The sequence below is a fragment of the Podarcis pityusensis genome, assembly GCF_964106645.2.
Source record: "Podarcis pityusensis genome assembly, chromosome: 6".
Lineage (NCBI taxonomy): Eukaryota > Metazoa > Chordata > Lepidosauria > Squamata > Lacertidae > Podarcis > Podarcis pityusensis.
The window spans coordinates 45,949,857-45,969,769 of record NC_138030.1 but is presented as its reverse complement, the minus strand read 5'-3'; the positions used below and the strand labels follow the sequence as shown (position 1 = coordinate 45,969,769).

Here is a 19,913-nt window from a genome sequence, read left to right as displayed (position 1 = left end):
AGTACAGCCTGACTTCTGTCTGGCCTCTTGCCTTCCTTCCTTCCTTCCTTAAATATGCCTTAGGGATGCATTCCGGTGCATGTGTTTCTGCCTGTAAGGCTAACTGAACGCAGCGGGGCTTACTTCCATGTAAACTCGTATCGGATTGTGGCGCAAGATTGCTTTTATTGGTTTTCAGCTTCGTGGGAAAAGGCTCGCAGGCGGCGCAATGCACCCAGTGGGCCACTGGGGCAAGGAATAACGATATTAATGAAGAGCCGATGAGAACGATCCCTTTTCTTTGTTCATTCCCGTTCCTTGGCGATCTCAGCCCTCGTTCGTTAGGAGGACGTGTTTTAGAGGGGTTGCAGCAAACTTGGATACAAATAAAACTAAAACGACCCTTTATTGTTGCGTTTCATTCCACCAGCTGGAAATTGGGTAGCCAATAGAGCTGTTCACCTTCCTCTAAAACTTTATCTAAAGAAATACAGTAATTGTAAAACAGAATTTTGTATCCTGCCAGCTCAAGAATTTGCGGCTATAACTTTCTGTTTTTTACCTGATCTGGGGCCAAGAGGGTTTAAACTGGCCTGGAAAAGGTCAAGAATGTAATGAAATAAACTGAGGAAATAAATTCAGAATAGACAATGCAAAGTGTGTATATCCTGTGTATGGAGAAAACCTTGCTTCTCAGTTAATGAGCTTAACATTTTGCCCAGGCTGCTATGTATTAGTATTATTATACCTTAGAAAAATTCTCTTTTTAACTTGCATCAAATATAGTGTAACCATCGAATGCATTTCTAGTGAGGCAAAACATTACTGGATCCCCTTTGGTTCCAAAGGAGAAAATTACTTTCTGGGCACATTTTTCCTATTTGCATGATGGGCTATAACAAATTTAACATTGGCTATTATGTACTTGATGTCAAATACTGGTATGATATAGTACTAAGTATTCAGCCGACATCCAGGGCTGTATTAGAGTAGATTCATTAACGGTATGATCAAGGCTGGAACCCTAACCACACTTATCTGTGAGTAAGCTCCATTGCATTCAGTAGGACTTACTTCTGAGTAGGCATGTCTAGGAGTGTGCTATTAGTTAGGATCCAACCCTCAGTCTCCGAAGCTGCAGTAGAATTTTTTTGATAAGGATTTAGGGAGCAGGATTCATTTCAGCACTAATGTAAGGGGCATTTGTCAAGGGGAACACGGATATGCCACTTCTATTGTCAGTTTACAAATCTCTGGACCCCCTCCGTGTAGAATTCTTAACCAATGTCACCCTGCTCCCCTTTACAATTTACTGCACTTGATCATCTAACACAGAAGTTTACAGGAGCAGGAATAGGACTGAATTAAGGGGGGGAAAGAGACTTGGTGCTCATAATTAAATAAGAAAAAAAGGTGTGATTTGAAAATTAAATTTAGCACATCAGAGATGTAGAGTAATTGCTTTCCCCGCTGCTCTATATAAAAAATAAATGAAAACAGCTGAAATATTGCTGCTTAATATTTGAATTTAATTAAAGATAATGCAGAAATAGTGACTAATGTTTCTCATAACAGCAACAATATAAGGATCTTTAAACGTACCTTGGGCACTCATTGAGCTCTTCATGTCCTATTGGGGGGGGTGTCTTTGAGTAGTGATACCCACTTTCAGAGTTCTGAAAATAAGAGGCAGACTTTCTGACAGAAGTAATGTGAGGGAAAGATTGAACTACTCTTTACTCTTTCACCATGCCAAACTTTTCATTTTGTGATTTGATTGGGCTAGGATGTTGAACAACCTTCCCAAGACAAAAAGTCTCATTCTGGGAGGTACGTGCCAGCGAAGAGCCGGGCCAGGGGCGCAAACGTCGATAGAACAATGGAAGGGACCTGTTTGTGTACAATAGACTACATCCTGCCACACAAAACCCAGAGGTTTCTACACAGGATTTGATTTAGGGAGAGTATCGAGGGCCCTCTGCCTATTTGCCCTTCTGCAGCTGCCTCTGCCTCACCACCTGCTGGGCTGCCAGCCACTGTTTCTTGCTTGCTACTGCTGTCCCCACTCATCCTGGTCCATTGTGGCATGACCCCTAGGAGCATTGCTGTGGTGGTGGCATCCCTAAAGTGCTTTCTGGAATGGTAACTACTGTCAGGGACTGGACTGAGCAGGAATGGTGGGAGCCCCTACCTGCTTTTCCTGAACCTTCCCAAGGGCAGGAGGACAGTATTGATTTAGAACAGTGGTTTGCAGAAGGGCATAGTCCAGAGGGGGAAAGCTGGGAAATACTGGGTGAGGAAGAGCTAGAAGAGGAAATGTCACAAGAGAGACAGCTGGCAGAGTCAGTGTCCTTGGACAGCATTCCTGACCCCGCCCCCCTCGGCTAAGACTAGACGAGCTTGGAAAGTGATAGAATAGAAAGCACAGCAGTAACAAGCTCAGATTACCCGGCATAGGCATGACGTAGATTAATGGGGACAGAGGGGGGCAAACCTTTACTGGGAGCAACGCCATTTTTTAGAGAGAGATGCATTCCTTTGTCTCTTGCTGTGATTATTAAATAACTTATCTGGTAAGACTGCTCCTTTCATTTGATCTGCTTATTTACTGCCACCAGGGGAGGGATCCGATTCCCCGAAGCCTGACACCTACTCCTTGATCTGAGGAAGGGTTATTCCTCAGAGTGAGCCATGTGGGAAAGGCGGCCCAGGCAGGACCTCTTTAAAGTTTAAATGTTGACTACTGTGAAACTTAGAGCTTGTTCACCCTGGAGTTGAATATGGATTTGAAGCTGCTTGCTTGCTTGCTTGTTTTTATTTATTATTACATTCATATCCCATATTTCCTCCAAAGAGCTCAAGATGGTCTATATTTCTCCTTCTCTACATTTTACCCTCACAACACCCCCCAAAATACTGTAGGTTGTGTCTCTTCCATTTTGTGGCATTACAAAATGTTCTTATCCAAGTAGCAGTTCCTACTTCCCTTCCACTAATTTCAGATTTTCCTGATCTGTGAATAACCTGATAAAGGAAGAAAATTCAATATAAAATTGAATGGCTGTGAATGAGCTGTAGCGCCTTTCAACATGTGTAATAATGTTTAATTGGGTGCTTTCTATAGCATCCCCAGCCTTTTCCTTTCCATCAACCCAAAGGAAAGGATGGAGCCTGCCCTTTTCCACTGGTGGTTGCTGAAGGCACATTTGTGGTGTTTTTATTTTTAAAACATCTCTTTGGTGCAGAACATCTCTTGCACAAAACAGCTGTATTAAAAATAAAAATTGCCCTTGCAGGTATAGGAGGCTGGAAAAGAAAAAGGAAGGAAAGGAAGCAGCAGCCTTTAATGCGAGCAACTCCAAATCCTTGCCTACCTTGGAGCAACACACTTCTTTAAAAACAAAAGCAAAAAACAAATTGATTGCTCATTTGTGCAAATCTGATATATTGGAAAACACATACCTAAACACATGCCACAATGGACCTCAGGTACCCTGTTTTGAAATAATATTTTTATTTCTTTTTTAAAGAAGTATTGCTCCTGTGTGCAAATCTGGTATTTTGGAAGACCTGAATTTCAAAAACAGCTTTGCAGAACATATGGTGATGGTGTGGAGTACTAATAGAGGGAGGGTTCAACAACACACAGTGCAAATATATCAATATATCAATATATCTCTATATCTATCTATCATCTATCTATATCTATCTATGGGAAACATTGAGATGGATTTCAGAGGCATAAAACTGGATAAAGGTGCTTAAATGGACACATGGAAACAGCAGCCCATATATGCATGAATACCCTAGTGTGTGCATAGACTTACTTGCTGTTGCTGCAACAAATATTGTTTAAGATTTCACAGCAGTATTTGCCACAGCTGCAAAATGGTGGCAGAGCCGGCACTGTCTGGGGTGACCTCACCCATGGTACCTCTGAAGAACGACTCTTCATCATGGAGATATTGTTTGATGACATGGACCTGTGCTGCCACTGCCGCTGCTGTTAATGTGGGAGCAAAAACTGGGGGGAGAAGGAGCCAGTGGAGAAGGAGCCAGTGATGGTGGTAAGTCCACCTGCCTTGAGCACTTCAGTGTGTGCAGGCCCACGTGAGACAAGGGGCACATGCCTTGTCTTCTGTGTGGTCTTTTGACTGTAATCCTATTATAGGCGCTTACTACTAGTCAGGCTTATGAATCAGGTTGCATGAAGCAGGTCAAATGGCAAGCTGTGTGAGGTATCAAATGCCCTTTAGGTCAGATAGTGTTTAACTGAACTGTCTCCATTCCTGCCCCTGACATAGCTTTCCCCCCAGTCCTTTCTGTGCTACAAAACAGTTTTGGGGACTTCCACTGCACTTCAGCAGACAGTGGTGGCTGTTGAAGCTGTACATGGGCAACAGTCTAGGTTGGATTGTGACCAAAGTATAGCTCCCTTCATTGCAGTGAGACAGACAGAGTGAGGCTCCCTGTCTAATATTTATATTGGCTGGCTCAGTATGGTTTACCCTAGTTGGTGTCTGGTGAAAAAAGAAGCCCAGGTTGCTTCATTATGATTTGGTCCTCTATTAGGGCCTCTTGCTTTTCTTCAGGAGAACCTGACTGCCGAACTGGAGCAAACATCAATTGGGTTTTCTGTGGATTGATGTTTGCTCTGATTCAGAGGTAATGAGCAGGTTTTGCCAGGAAAACTGGCAGGGCAAGCGGAAAACCACTTGGACTCGTATTTTCTAGGCATGGGACAAGTGAATTGTGGCCAAGCTCACATAACACACAGTAAAGAAACCGATTGTCCAGTCTTCAGACTCCACAGTGTTTCAGTGGTTTCAGCACTAAGAGTGGCTCCTGACTGTAGTACTTAACATGGTTAGTAGCGGAGCACCAGTCCTGTTGGACTCAGTGAAAATGGCGGCACAGCTCCACCCCTTCCCTTTTATGCTACTTTCAGAGATTGCCCAGGGTCTCTTGTCCTCTGTTCTGTTCAGATGAAGGACACATTCAGGCCATATATTTAAATGATGACTCTTTAAACAGTCATGGCTTCCCTCAAAGAATTCTGGGACCTGCAGTTTGTTAAGGGTGCTGAGAGTAGTTAGGAATCTCTGATTCCTCTCCCAGAGCTATGATTCCTAGAGTGGTTTAACAATCAATCCTTCTTCACAGGGAACTCTGGGAATTGTAGCATTTTTCAGGGTGTGCACAAGGAGGGAGGAGATGGTGGGGAAGGTCCTGTTGCGCAAGAGGAAATCCTTGCATGGATGAGATGTGTTAGTTGAATACCACCCATCATTCCAGAGAATTATGTCCAGGACTTTCTGCTGCCTTTCATAGGAGTGGGCCATTAAGTTGCCACCCGAGCAATCAGCGTCATTGGCACTTCTATGATCAGTCTTGTGCCCTGTGCTTCTGCACTGATTCTAACCCCTCTCCCCAACTGTGAACCCCTGAAACAGCCCCCTCAGCAACTAGAGCTGAAAAAGTATTCTATTGGCTCTAGTAGATGGCTTTTACCAAGCCCAATTGTAGTGGGGGAGGAGATGCTAAGGGCCAAACAGGGAAAGCCTCAGGGGCCACATTTGGCCTTTGGGCTGGTAGTTCCCTACCTCTCTTCTAAATAAATGTTCAACAGTGGCAGTAACAATCAACATAATGCTTGTTTTATGTAATTTCAGCCAATAATATAAATCAATTTTTATTTTTAAGCTTTTTGTTTTTATAGATTTACTTCTTCGGAGCTCTGATAAATGATCAGCTTTAAGCATCTTTTTCATTTGTATGCATCGCGAGTGCCTAAATGGAGAAATTATGGTTTGAGCTCTCTCCCTTCCCTTTATTTATTTATTTATTAAATTGGGAAAGAGAGTTTTAACCGCCAGGTTTTTATTTGCATTTTTTTATGAGAGTGTTTTTGTACTTTGTTTTATTTCTATAAATTTGGATGTTTACAGTTGCTGAAAATTATGGACTTGGATAATAATTATTTGATTATAGGAGATGCTGAGATTGGTAGAGCCTTAGTCTTCATAAAAACCGTTAAAGCTCTGAACCATGAGTCATTTTTTTGTGGTCTGAGCTGTAAAACACAAATTGTCAACCCTGCATGACAAAACGTACAAAATACATAACCTTAAACCATCAAATTGCATTTTCTTTTCTTACCTATTTTGTATTAGGCAGATATGTTAATAGGTACTATTCATTACTTTGCCTGACGATAACTTCTGGTAAGCAAGGGAACTCCTGGAGAAGTATATATTGGTTTGTGTATGGATGTATTTGAAATAATAATTGACCCTCAAATAAAAGAGTTTATCAGGTTCCGCTTGCACAACGAGGATAATATTTGTGCATTTTATGAGTATCCCTGCTTGTGCAATCAATCCTTGTGTGTGTGCGCAGCCTGCTCTGACTGAAAGTTCTCTCTACCTTCATGTACACACGAGGGCCTGTGAGGGGAGGTAAGTGCTTGGGCGCATGTGTGTGTCAGTGAAAGAGGGGAGCTAATGGTTCACATATTGTAAAGATAAGAACCATGTAGAGTTGAAAGGGGCCACAAGGTTCTTCTAGCCTAACCCTCTGCAATGCTAGAATGACAATGGAAAAAGATGGACATCCAACTGCTGTTTAAAAATCTCCAATGAAGGTGAGTCCACCACCTTCTGAGGTAGTTGGAATATATATTAAAGGTAAAGGGACCCCTGACCATTAGGTCCAGTCGTGGCTGACTCTGGGGTTGTGGCGCTCATCTTGCTTTATTGGCCAAGGGAGCCGGCATTTGTCCGCAGACAGCTTCTGGGTCATGTGGCCCGCATGACTAAGCCCCTTCTGGCGAGCCAGAGCAGCACACGGAAACGCCATTTACCTTCCCGCCGGAGTGGTACCTATTTATCTACTTGCACTTTGAAATGCTTTCGAACTGCTAGGTTGGCAGGAGCAAGGACCGAGCAATGGGAGCTCACCGTGTCACGGGGATTCGAACCGCCGACCTTCTGATCGGCAAGTCCTAGGCTCTGTGGTTTAACCCACAGCGCCACCTGCGTCCCTGTTGGAATATATATTACTGAGATTATTTATGCCAGCAGTGTGGAACCTCAGGCCTGGGAACCAAATGTAGCGCTCCAGAACTCTATTTTGCCCTCAAAACGCTTTTCAGACCATACCCTCACTAGTCTCGCTTTGCAGCCCAGCTTCTTTTGCTTGGCTGGAATGTGCCCTTGAATTCTGGCTTTCAATTTTTATATGGTTTTTATTGTAAACCTCTTGGATTTTTTTTTTTTAGTGAGCAGCAGTATACAAACACTTTTATCAATAAATAACAATACACGTTGCTTGTCTGAACAGATGAAAGAGAGAGTGCATGTGAGGGATGTGTAGGAACTAGCCTACCGTACAAAATATGTGGTGTGCAGTCCTTGGAGGATTCCAGAAGGAAATGCGGTCCTTGGGCTGAAAAAAGCTCCCCAGACCTGATCTATGCAACTACAGAAGTTTAGCATTTAGCCCTCAAGCTCTGTAAGAAATGAAAACCTTGCATTTTGGAGAGTCAACTTTTCTTTTTCAGAGGCACGCCAGTGGGACATATTGCCTCGTTTCACATGTCCCTCTCTGGTTATTCATTTTAAACACCCTTCGTCCCAAGTTCTTCCAAGTTATGTAAATTGTAATAATTACTAGCGCTGCTTGAGGGGGAAAATGGAATTGTATGTGGTGTATGTATTATTTAGCTTTCCGTAGCACCCCTTTGAGTCATTAGAGCAACGCAGAGTATAAGCTGACAGGGTGTTGCTAGACTGCTCATACATAAAAAAGCCTCGTGTGGTTGGTCCCATCAGTGGAGAAATCCTCCTCCTCTCATTTAGGCAGTTTATATTCCCTTTTAAGATGTGTGAAGACCTTTGAAGTTGAGAAATTTCATCTGGATTCTACTGGGTGCAGTCGTAAGGGGAGAACATGCAGCCTTTTATAGAGTTGTGTCAGCTGATTAGAAGATGCATTTTGGTGCTATTTCAGTGAGCAATTGTGCCTTTGATTTTAATGAATGCATTAAAGTATGAGGGGGGTAGAAAGTTGGTTGTGATGCTTCTGCCTCCTGGTGCCTTCCTTTCAAAGCCACTCTGCTCTCATCACTTACTCTAATTTGGGGCATCAGGATCAAGCCATGCTCAACTTTCTTTCTTTATTAAAGGAGGCGCCTGCAAATTATAGTGCAATTTCTTAATCCATTTAGCAGCTGCAAGTGTATGTTTAACAAAGGATAGCGTCTGGTCTGAGGGGAAAAGCCTGGAAGCGTGAGACTAAAGTTGTGTCTTGTCTGAACTGGAAAGCACAAATAGCAGCTAATAGGATGGAGCAGGAACTAATATAAATATGGAATTAAAGTGCTATCTCCTTCTTTCACAGAGATTCTTAACTCAGTATTTAGTCTCCGGGCCTTCAAATTGTGTGGGTTAAGCAGACAAATCTGATCAATGTAACCTGGCAGGCTTCCAGACAGATGCTATTTTCTGGCGGGATTCAGCCACTTTTGCTTGTGCAACTATATTTTATTATTACTATGTAATTAATTTTATTATATACTTTTTCTTGCCACAGGCAACTCAAGGCGACTTTTAGCAAAAACGAAACAAAAAACAAACATTAAAACGAAGAAAAAATACCAGTACATTAAAATGAATACAAATTATTCAAACTCTTGCACAACTAATCTGTGTTCCCAAAAGACTAGAATTTTTGTGATTAGGGAAATAATAGGAAACTGCAGTGGAAAGTGTCAGACATCACTTGCTTGGGTTCATTGTCATCTAACCTCCCTGTAGACGTATCAGAATGAATGCTCATTAAATAGCCAACATCATCTAATTTCCCTGCGGACAAATCAGTATATACATATTTTTTAAAAGATAATCTGGAAGGGCCCCAAATAAACTTTCCTTTCTCTTTTAAAAGTGTTTTCTTCAGGACAGGACCTTTACTGATTGCCATTTTGAGTATCATTTCAATTTTGCCCCTCATTGACCTGGTACAGTGGTACCTTGGGTTAATAACTTAATTTGTTCTGGAGGTCCGTTCTTAACCTGAAACTGTTCTTAACCTGAGGTGCCACTTCAGCTAATGGGGCCTCCTGCTGCCGCCGTGCCTCCACAGCACGATTTCTGTTCTCATCCTGAGGTAAAGTTCTTAACCTGAGGTACTATTTCTGGGTTAGTGGAGTCTGTAACTGAAGCGTCTGTAACCTGAAGCGTATGTAACCTGAGGTACCACTTCATGCATTTACCATTTCAATGCCATACAAATGCTATTACGTAGTTTGAAGTGAAGCAATGCCATCATTGACATAATAGGCATTGATGGTACCTTGATATTTCCAGAGTTACCCAAAGATGCTTATTCAAAGGTTTTGATGGCTAGAACTGTGGTTCCCAATGTGGGGCAATTTGATTTTTAAGGGGGGCAATTCGAGAATGAGTTATTAACAGTTATTGGCCTTCCCCCTGTGACTAGGAGTTCACTTTTTGAATAATAAGAATCATATGTCATCGGGTGTGTGTGTGGAATCAGGATTTTAGAGATGCTTGGATGCCAATTACGAAGAATTCTTTAAGGCACTAGGATTTGATCAACAAAACTATTGAGTTGGTACATTATTATTAATCTGTTCTAAGTAGCTTTTTTTTCTTTAAGAAATAATGGGGTCATAATTTAGATTTTTTTGCTCCAGCTGATGACATTTTAAAGGCTGGCATTAACTGGGATTCTGTTTTTATTTCCGCCTCATTACTAGCCCTGTGGTCCGCCCAAAGTTTATTAGTGGCATTTCCCTCTCTTTTTGTCCCAGTCTCATCTAAGGAGGGGGCAGGATTGTGATAAATCTCTTTGGAGGCCTGTTTGCAGCTAGCCATGCATTTTTGGAACAGCAAATGGAGTTTGCCGTCCCAGAAACTGGATGAACTGCTGCTGGTAAAAATAAATGATTAGAGCCGATGGAGAACAATTGAATGCTGATGATTGGGGTGACTGTGGGAAGAAAGGCTTCTGAACAGTGAGATGGGCTGCTCTGCATACAGATGGAGAATACAACCTGATTCCTGCTCTGGCTCATTAGAGAGGAAGGCATCAGAGACAAGCAATGGCAGGGAATGGAAGACAAAATGTGTGTTTATATACAGAAATGGAAAATAGGTGGCAGGAACTGACTGTAGCCAAATGTTTGGAAAAATTAGGCTCTTCTATGCCATAATTTCAGATTTATGTTGACTGGTAAGGACACTGTGAAAATTATATTGTTTTGTTTTTCAAATTAGGCTGCATTTATACATGTCTGGTCTGAAACTAGGCTCTTGAAGCTCAGTGGGACTTATTTGCAGGTACCATAGAACTGTAGATTTGAAGGGATCCCAAGAGTCATGTAGTCCAACCCCGGCTATGCAGGAATCCTGCCTACAGCCATCCCTGTGTGGGCTCAAACCACCAACCCTCTGGGTAACAGCCAGAGACACTGACCCATTGTAACTGTGTGCATACAGTATTGCAATGCATGTTGCATCCTTCAGAACAACTCACTTCCAGGAAAAAGTGCTCTAGAAAAGCAGATTCTGGGTGATGCCATATCAATAGGAAAGAATCCAGAAATGTTCTATCTGTTCAAATTCTCTCTGCATTGGTTCCCCCCTTGCCAAAGCAATCCTTTTATGCATATTACCTTAACAATGAAGAGTGAAAATATATGTGAATGCTATTCAGTTAATATGGAAATGGTGTCCACCATTGGTGACCATAGGAATCAATTAGACCCTCGGAGGGTTCTCATTGAGACTGGCATCCATAGCAAAGTGCAGAGCTGATCGAATGGCATGTATGCCATTTTGGCAGCAATACTTGAGCTCGCTCAATGATTCAGAGTGACAGAAGAATTCACATTAACTTGGAAGTACGAAATTGGATTGGAATTGAATCTGTGTCACACATATCATTTGTCACGGTGCTTCTCTTTCCCCCCCGCTCCACCTTTCAAACCTTGCTGCTGTTAAGAGCGTGTGCCACCTAGAGAGTGACAGCTCTTCGTCAAATGTCAGGCCTTTAAGTGGCTAGCAATTAATGTAAAATTGAAGCATATCTAAGTTTTCCCCCAGCAGATTTGTTTACAGGGTTGAAATAAGCACCAGTGTGCATTCCTAGATCCTATAACACCAGGCAAACCATGTTGGCAGGGGAAGAGATGAGGGAAGCCTAGAAAGCTGAGAGCTTGTAATAACGATATAGCATTGATACTTTGGTGAATTGCATGTTCATGGAAAGTCACACGTGGTTAACATAACACCTCAATTCCTCCCTGTTTAGGGAAGTTTTAATGTTTGATGTTTTATCATGTTTTTAATATTCTGTTGGGAGCCACCCAGATTGGCTGGGTAGGCCTGACCAGATGGGTGGGGTATAAGTAATTTTATTGTTATTATTAGTATTAGTATTATTAATGCACACAGCTGTGAAAATTGATTTCAAAACGTGTATTTGGCATCCACTGTGAGACAAGTAGGGGAGGTTTGTCCTGCTATACTATTGGCCACTAGAAGCAAAACTATTCTTTGGTCACCACTTGGTGTTAGAGTCTGATGTGCAGGGTTGATTCAGCTGGCTCAACAATAGTGGAAATATCTTTGGAAAGGTGCTTGAGCCTGGAATCCATTCTGATATGCTGCCCTATCTCTCCACACCCATGAACATACTATGCAATAGCGTTGCATGACACCACAATGCCACATCTTAGGATGGTAGCTGTTGCCCTTTTGTCAGCCCATCTGATGACATTGACATAACATCTTGGGTCAGCTTGAACTGCCAAAGATACTCGTTAACATTGGTATCACACATTTAAATGGTTCACATATTGTAGCTCAATAATTTATAAGATAGTTTTGTAAAGGCAGGGCAGGATTGTGTGTGGAGGCTGGCACAATAGCAGTTTCCCTAAAGGTGCAGTGAGCTTATCGCTGCAGTGAAATTTGAGCCAGGGACATTCTACCACTGTGATACCCTAGCTCTGTAATGTAATATGAGCATACACAGTTATTTCTGGTGTGAAGGTTCATGGGATCAGTCAGGAAGCAGGACAATGTTCCTTATTAGCTGAAGGAAAATTTAGAATTCAGGACTCTTGCCAGGTGAAGGATGAAAGATCTCTCCATAACTGTGACACCCTCTTTCTTCCCTCTTAACTTCCCTGTTCCACAGTCTAACAAGCTCACTAATGTTTCGGCTGAAAGCAGAGTAAAATGAGATTGTATGGGACCTTGGTGCTTTGTGGGGAAAATAGGCAGGGATGGATAGTTGTGGATTCTTGACAGCAAATTGTATGGTATGTTTTCCAAACCTTTAGTTAGTTTTCATTATTTAACTCAGAATACTGGTAAAGCATTATGAGAGTTCAGGAAAGCATGGAATCCATTTTCCACGACAAACCACACTTTAGGTCCTCATATCTCTGACCAATCAACTTGACTTTCCTAGTCCAGCATTTGCAAATGGGAGCATAAGACACAGGGCCGGATTTAGGTATAATGAGACCCTAAGCTACTGAAAGGGATGCGGGTGGCGCTGTGGTCAAAACCACAGAGCCTAGGACTTGCCAATCAGAAGGTTGGCGGTTCGAATCCCCGCGACGGGGTGAGCTCCTGTTGCTCGGTCCCTGCTCCTGCCAACCTAGCAGTTCGAAAGCACGTCAAAGTGCAAGTAGATAAATAGGTACCGCTCTGGCGGGAAGGTAAACGGCGTTTCTGCGGCTTGGTCATGCTGGCCACATGACCCAGAAGCTGTATGCCGGCTCCCGCGGCCAATAAACCGAGATGAGCACCGCAACCCCAGAGTCGGCCACGACTGGACCTAATGGCCAGGGTTCCCTTTACCTTTAAGCTACTGAAGGTAATGGGGCCCATTATATGTTCAGCTTTCCTTTTTCAACAACAACTTGTCGCTGTTTTTTGTGTTGAATATATGCTATATGGTAATTTTTGGGGCCCTCAAGAGAGTGGGGCCCTAAGGTATAGCTTATTTAGCTTATACGTAAATCTGGCACTGATAAGATGTGGCACTTTCCTGGTGTAATCAATCAATAGATTTTATTGCATTAGCCGTGTGGCCATAGCATGATATACATTGAAATAACAACATGAAATGGGGGTGGGGAGGTAAAGGTAGATATCTTCCTGGGCGAATACTTAAAGAAAGAGGGGGGGAAAGGGGGGGTTACTAAAGCGACAGGGGATTTAAAACATTGAGCGACAGATAGTACAGAAACAAACAAACAAAAAAAACTGCTGAAGCTGGAGGAGGACCGTTAAAGGGTCCTTCAGCTCCTCAGATTTATCCTAACTCCATTGTCCTTGTACAATAAGACTACTTGGAACTTCGTTCGATTGTGCGGCGTATCGACTGCAGCTGTGGTGTTAAGGAAGAAGTTAGTGCCGCTTTCCTCTTCATCACACTAAGCAGGAAGTTAGCTGTCATCTCGGTAATCCAACAATCAGAATCCTGCAAAAGGAGGGACACTATCCAAGGCTGGATTGGGAGATGAAGCTTATTCACGAGGGGAGTTAAAAACCGAGATCTTTCATCTGTCCAGTTAGGACAGAAGAGCATTACATGTTCCATAGTCTCCAGGGCCGTGTTGTTACAGGTGCATGTTCTATTTGCGATGGGAACTCTGGAATAACGACCCGACAGAACTGCTGTAGGAAAACAGTTGAGACGGGCACAGGTAAAGGCCCTTCGCTTAGCCTCCGAAGAAATTGTGAAGCAGTATAGAGGGATCCCTTCAGGGGGTGGAATAGCTAGGGCTAGGCCTGAACACGGCCCTCTTGCATAGGAAGCTGTGTTAGAGAAGTCAAGTTGCTGTAGTTTCTTTTTAATTGGAGGTAGGGCCGCCGGGCTGATACACTCTAAGTTAAGAACAGTTTTACAATTCAAATTGAGAAGAGAGCGGAATTTGAGGTTAATTGTAGTTTTCCAAGGGGAATTATGAATATCTCTTAGGATCAGATTGGAAAAACCACCTCTAATTCGAGCATCCGATGCTAATAGGTGGAAGCTGTAGGAAATGGCTCGACTCCATGCTCGTTTAACAATTGAGGGCTGGGCGAACTCGAGTCGTAGGGCTGCACCTGAGACACATCTCGGGACGCCGGAAAGAGATCTCAGAAACATATGAAGTGGGCGGTCCAAGTTACCTGATATTGCTGTAGTCCATACTTCGCATCCATATAATAATTTAGGGACAACTTTGGCATTAAATATTTGAATTGCTGCTGGAAGGTGTTTGCCGCCCTTCTGGTGGTAAAATCGGACAATGGCGTTAGAGGTCGTGGTTGCAGCGAGAAAGGCAGATTGTAGATGGGTGGTCCAGGAGAGATTATAAGTGAAAATTAAGCCTAGATATTTAAAGGCTTTTACCTTTTCTAAGTAGCCACCTGTGACCTTAAGCGGCTCCAACTTGAGTTTGCGGGAACGAGTGAAGTGGAGGACTTTCGATTTTTTATAATTAATATTAAGAGCTTCCGCCTTACAATAGGCGATAAATGCATTAACTGCATTTGCTAGGTCCGCAGCTGTTCTGGATAAGATGACGGCATCATCAGCATAGAAAAGGGAAGCAACGGGGTGGCCTGCTAAGTGAGGAGGGTACTTAGATGCTAGCTTCAAAGTGGAAATTGCATCATGAAGATAGAGATTAAACAGTAGAGGGGCCAAGAGACAACCTTGTCGGACGCCCTTGGCCGTTGGAAATGGAGTAGTGAGGGAGCCGTTGGGACCACTTCGGACGCGAGCTGTGGTGTTTGAATAAAGGGAAATAATTAGGGAGAGGAGGTGCGGATCAATTCCCAGATGGGCAAGTTTGGACCATAATCTCTGCCTAGGAATGGAATCAAAGGCGGCCTCCAGGTCCATGAAAGCGGCAAATAGGTGGCCTTGCCTTGGTGCAGTGTATTTACTGGCAAGGTGATAGAGAGTTAGACAGTGGTCCATGGTTGATGCTGACTTTCGGAAACCAATCTGTTCTAGCGGTAGAATGTTCCTCTCCTGGACCCATGAGAGAAGTTCCTCCAGTAAAACAGCGGCAAATATTTTCCCCGGGATGGATAATAAACTGATGGGGCGATAGTTCCTAGGGATGTTTGGCTGGCCGCCTTTGAAGATCGGAACTATTATAGCTTCTCTCCAGGAGTCGGGGATGTCTAGGGCGGAGGAGATGGTGGTGAATACAGGAGTCAGGTGTTCGCTCCACCAAAGAGGATCAGACAGGAAAAGGTCCAACGGGACCATGTCTGGGCCGGGGGCCTTATTCCTTCGCATTGACATTATGATGTTGAAAATGCGAGTTGAAGTAAAGTTTATTGATGAAGTGGGACTAAGAGAGCAGGAACAGAGGTCCGACGGGGATTGAAGGAGATCTGTAAGATGATTTGGAGAAGCGAAACTGGTTGAATAGTAGGCAATCCATTCATCAGCGGAAATCTGGGTAGCTGGATTGAATGGTGCCGAAGGTCTAACTAAGCGCCAGAAGGAGCGGGAGTCATGCCTCTCTACAGCCGAACGAAGAGTGGACCAAGCCTCAAGGATGTGCTGCTGTTTCTTGCAATGAATCATGTTTCTGTATGTCCTTTTAATATCTATGAGCTTTGCACGGGTTTGGGGGTCGTTGGAAAATTTGATGATTCTGACCATTTTCCTAATTCGCCTTCTTAGGGCTTTACATTCCTTGTCAAACCAAGGCGATTCAGAGAAGAGGCGTTGGTGAGTAGGCGAGGCGGTGGTTATGTAAGTTGTTGAGAAAGCATCAAGTAATTTCCGGTATTGATCAGCGGGCAGGATTGGGTCAGAGGGAACTGCAGACATATCAAATGATTTTTGTATGTCCAGGGCAAGAGAGGAGCTGAGGCTTGTCCATTTCTTTGTTTTGTATACAGGGTGGCTTTGTACCGTGGTTCTATAGTTTGAGGGGACTGAAATTGGCTCTATTAGGTTTAACAATAGAGTCAGTGGAAGGTGGTCACCACCAAAATATTCAGCCACTTCCATTTTTGTAGAAATTGAGAATAGCTCCGGCGTCAGTAAAATGTAGTCGACAACACTGGTTCCCCGGGAAGTGATGCACGTTAATTGCTGCGAGGACAAGGGAGTAATGTTACCATTCGCGATGCAGAGATCGTTTTCCATGGCCAATTGGGCCATCAGCCTCCCCGACGCATTTGTTATAGGATCAAGAGAGCATCTGTTTCCCCAGGGGGGCTGCAGGGGATTGTCCAGGAGTGCTGCGGGAGATACTATATCATCGTCGTTGGGACCTATTCTTGCATTAAAGTCGCCTAAGAGGATTTGAGGAAGTCCTGGGTTAGTTGTTTGAAGATCATGGAGCCAAGACGAAAGTTCAGACCACCTTTCATTGCGGTCGAAATCATTAATTGCTGGGGGCAGATATACTGTAGTTATCAACCATGGGCTTTTGGTCTTTGGGAGATGGATCTTTATAGTGAGAAAGTAAGGGGAAGATTTAATTTCCTCGCAAACAGTGAGGGATAAGCTGGTTGAAATAAGACAGGCGAGGCCAACTTGGGGGCGACCCCTGTTGGTTAGTTTACGAGCACAGGAGCTAAAGGAGCAATAGTTTGGGAGAGCGATACTTTGTTGGGACCAGGTCTCTTGGAGGCACACAATGTCGAAAGAAGAGATGAAATTCATTGCTTCAGGATCCATTTGCTTTGTCGCCCAGCCGTTAACATTCCAGGAGACAATTTTAAGGCTCTGGGATGGGTTGGGTGCATCTTTCAAGGAAAGAACTGCTTTTGCTTGATTTGTGAGTGAGGGTTGAGTCTGTTCATATCTAATGATGTCGGATTTCCGCGGAGATAGGGAGCCGGCTGGTGTTTGTCTCTGGTCTAATCTTTGTCAATTATTTCCCAAGGTGCTTTTAGGGATTACTCTTTTATGAGCCGGCCCATTGCTCTCCATACATGGCAGACTAGCCAAGTGTTCTATAGTTTCGGCTGTTAACTGTTTAATACTGACATTAGTGGTCACCGGGCCTTTGAAGTGTGTTATCTCTTTCCGTAGGTATTTTTCCGGTACCTGATTGTGGCCTAACTCTGCCTCATCCAGGTACCTCAGCTTGTCCCAAGAGCCTGGTGAGTTCACCTTAGGGATGGTTCTCCTTATTGGAGGTGGTGTAGTGTTCTCTTCAGTGTGCTGGGCTTCCTTAATTGGGGGTAGGTTAATCTCAGCCATTGTCTGAAGGTAACATGGCCGACAGGCCGCTGGGTTTTGTTCTTGTATAGGGTTCAAATTAAAGGAAGTCTGGTCCTTTTTATGGGCGTCCACATTGATCTCCCCATTTATATCTCTCCCAGCCAGCTTAACTCTTAGCATATCCAATCTTTCTAATATTTCAGTCCGTATTGGGGATGGAAAATGGCAAAATTGCCTAATTAAGGTATTTTCCTCCACGGAGAAAAGATCCTCATCTTCATTCTCTTGAAGTTGCAGGTCTTGCAGGTGGGCATCTTTCCTTTTTAGTTTTTGAAGCTCTTGTTTCTGGAGACCAGGTCGGGTTTTGGGAGGTTGTTTCTCCTTACTAGGGTTTGCGTGCTTAGCTTCCAGAAGGGGATTCAGTGGTGCCTTGTTTTCAAAAAATCTGAGAATTTTTATCTGGGCCTTTAGGAATATATATCTTGATCTGTAGATAAACTTGGCCAGGTTCTGGTCTCTAAATGTGATCATTGCTCTCACTGAACAACCATCATGATGCAAATAATCTACAGGAATAATGTCATATGGCTTTACTGCTCCTGGCAATATATCATTCAGAATGTTCAAAGAGCTCATTCTTCGATCTTTCCCTGTAAGGAAGCCCTTTGATTTTGGGAAGTTTGTAAATACCAATTTTTGGGGATTTAAAATCAGGTTCCAACATCTTGCCTGAGTAAAGGTTTGCCCATCTTGTGTAGTGTTGTCATCGCGATTGGGCGTTGCATCGTCCCCCTTTCCCGATTTGCTAAGTGGTTTGCTGCCTTCGTTATTAGGGACCACTTCTCCCCCAGAATCTGGCTCACTGAGTGAACTGTTACCAGAGCTCTGGGATGTTGCTTCCATCCTCCCATTTAGTTCTAAGCTCTGGTTCAGAGATGCCACCTTAGCCATTAGCTTTGGCATTGCCTTCTTTTTCCCCTTCCTGCCTTTCTCTTTTTTATCTCGTGCAGCAGATTTATTTGAGTCCAATGGGAGTAGATTAAATAATTTCTGCCATTGTTTATGTCGGCTTATCTTTATTTTCCTTGTTGTTTTAATGTTCTTAGTTTTCTTTTCCCGGGCTTTTGGTCTATTTTTTTGCAGTTTCTTGGTTGTTACTGCTTGTCTCATCTTCACTGGTTCATCTGGGTTATGCACAAGTTCATCTGGTTTATGTACTTGGGGTGCATCAGTTGCTGTTGTCTCTTTTGGTTGGGGAATAAAATTTTCCACAAGGGTCAGCAATAACCCATTTGTTATTGTCAAGTAATTTTTTATGTTGGAGAGGTCTGTATTTATATCTTGGAAGTGGGCCTGAAAATGGCCATCACTCAGTTCAGTTTGAGTATATTTGGAAGTGGGCGCCTGGTCTTGGTGGCATGTTGTTAATTCTGCCGGGGGCCGCTGATTATAGGTGACAGAAATATTTTCCTCAAGTTTCTCAGCTAGAACTAGCTCTTGCGCCAGGCTTCTTGGGGGATTTATGTTTCCAGAGTTTTGTTGAAGCTCTTTGAAGTAATGTGACCGGTCAAGATAGGTAAGGGGGGGAGGAGTGACTTCATCAATAATTGGTTCAATTTGTTCACTCATGCATTCCTCCCTCTTGGGGAAGTAATTTATAATTTTACTTTGTCTCTTTCCAGGTCCCGGGGGGCTAAGTGGCGTATCTGGCAAAATACCCAACTCCTTACATATCTTTCTGGTGAGGACCATGTTGGGTAGTTGTCTTCCTATTAGAAAGCCAGTTGTCCCCCAGTGTTTCTGCCTAATTAGCAGGGCCAATGGATGAATAGAGGTGTATCTGCAGCTTTCTCCTGCTTAGCTCATCAGCGAGCACTGATTCTCATTATGTTTCTTTGGTGGAGCTGGAAGAGGGAGGAAGGGAGGAAGGTTTGAGAGCTCTTCCGTCAGCTCCCAGTGTCCTTTTACTGATAAAAGCTGATAGAAGCTGGGGGTTAATTGATATAAGGTGAAGGATGGTAATTATTTTCCAAGCCGAGCCTCTTTATCAGCCTGATTTGCTGAAGACGGTCTTACTCACTCAGATGGAACTCAGACGGGACTCGAAGAGGACTTGCTTCAACCCTTTTTTCGGTGTTTCCGATCACCCACCTTGAGTTTTTCCCTTTCCAGTGACGAGGGTCCCTTCACGGCAGGGGAGTCAGGCCAGACCTCTTCCCTTCCCCACTCACTCGTTTCAGAAGATTACTCAGCTCCACAGCAGTAAATGCACAGCGGGGGTGCGGCAAGGCAGCAAGGCTGAAGCTCGAAGCAGGTGATAAAACAATAAGGCAATAAAAGCCCAGAGGGGTTAAAAAAAAAAAACTACTTAGAACTACTTAAAACTTAGTCTAAAACAATAAAACAATAAAAGCCCAGCGGGGGTTAAAATAACTACTTAAAACTACTTAAGACTTAATCTAAAAGCAGACGAAGTTAACTAGGCTGCTGCCTTCGCCGCCATCTTGACTTTGGTGGCCTGCAAAGCTGTTTTATAGCATATACATGAGTTGAGAAATAAGAATGGTATGTCAGGATGGGTTCAGGACTCAAGCTCCATTTACTAGCACAACTGTAAAGGGACCCCTGACCATTAGGTCCAGTGGCGGACAACTCTGGGGTTTCGGTGCTCATCTCGCTTTATTGGCCGAGGGAGCCGGCAT

At 43.5% G+C, this 19,913-nt stretch overlaps 1 long non-coding RNA gene across 1 annotated transcript in view; it reads right to left on the bottom strand.

Moving 5' to 3' along the window:
- Positions 1-19,913, bottom strand: part of LOC308479482 — a 418,695-nt gene that overhangs the window by 82,816 nt on the left and 315,966 nt on the right. The gene's annotated exons all lie outside the window — the stretch shown is intronic.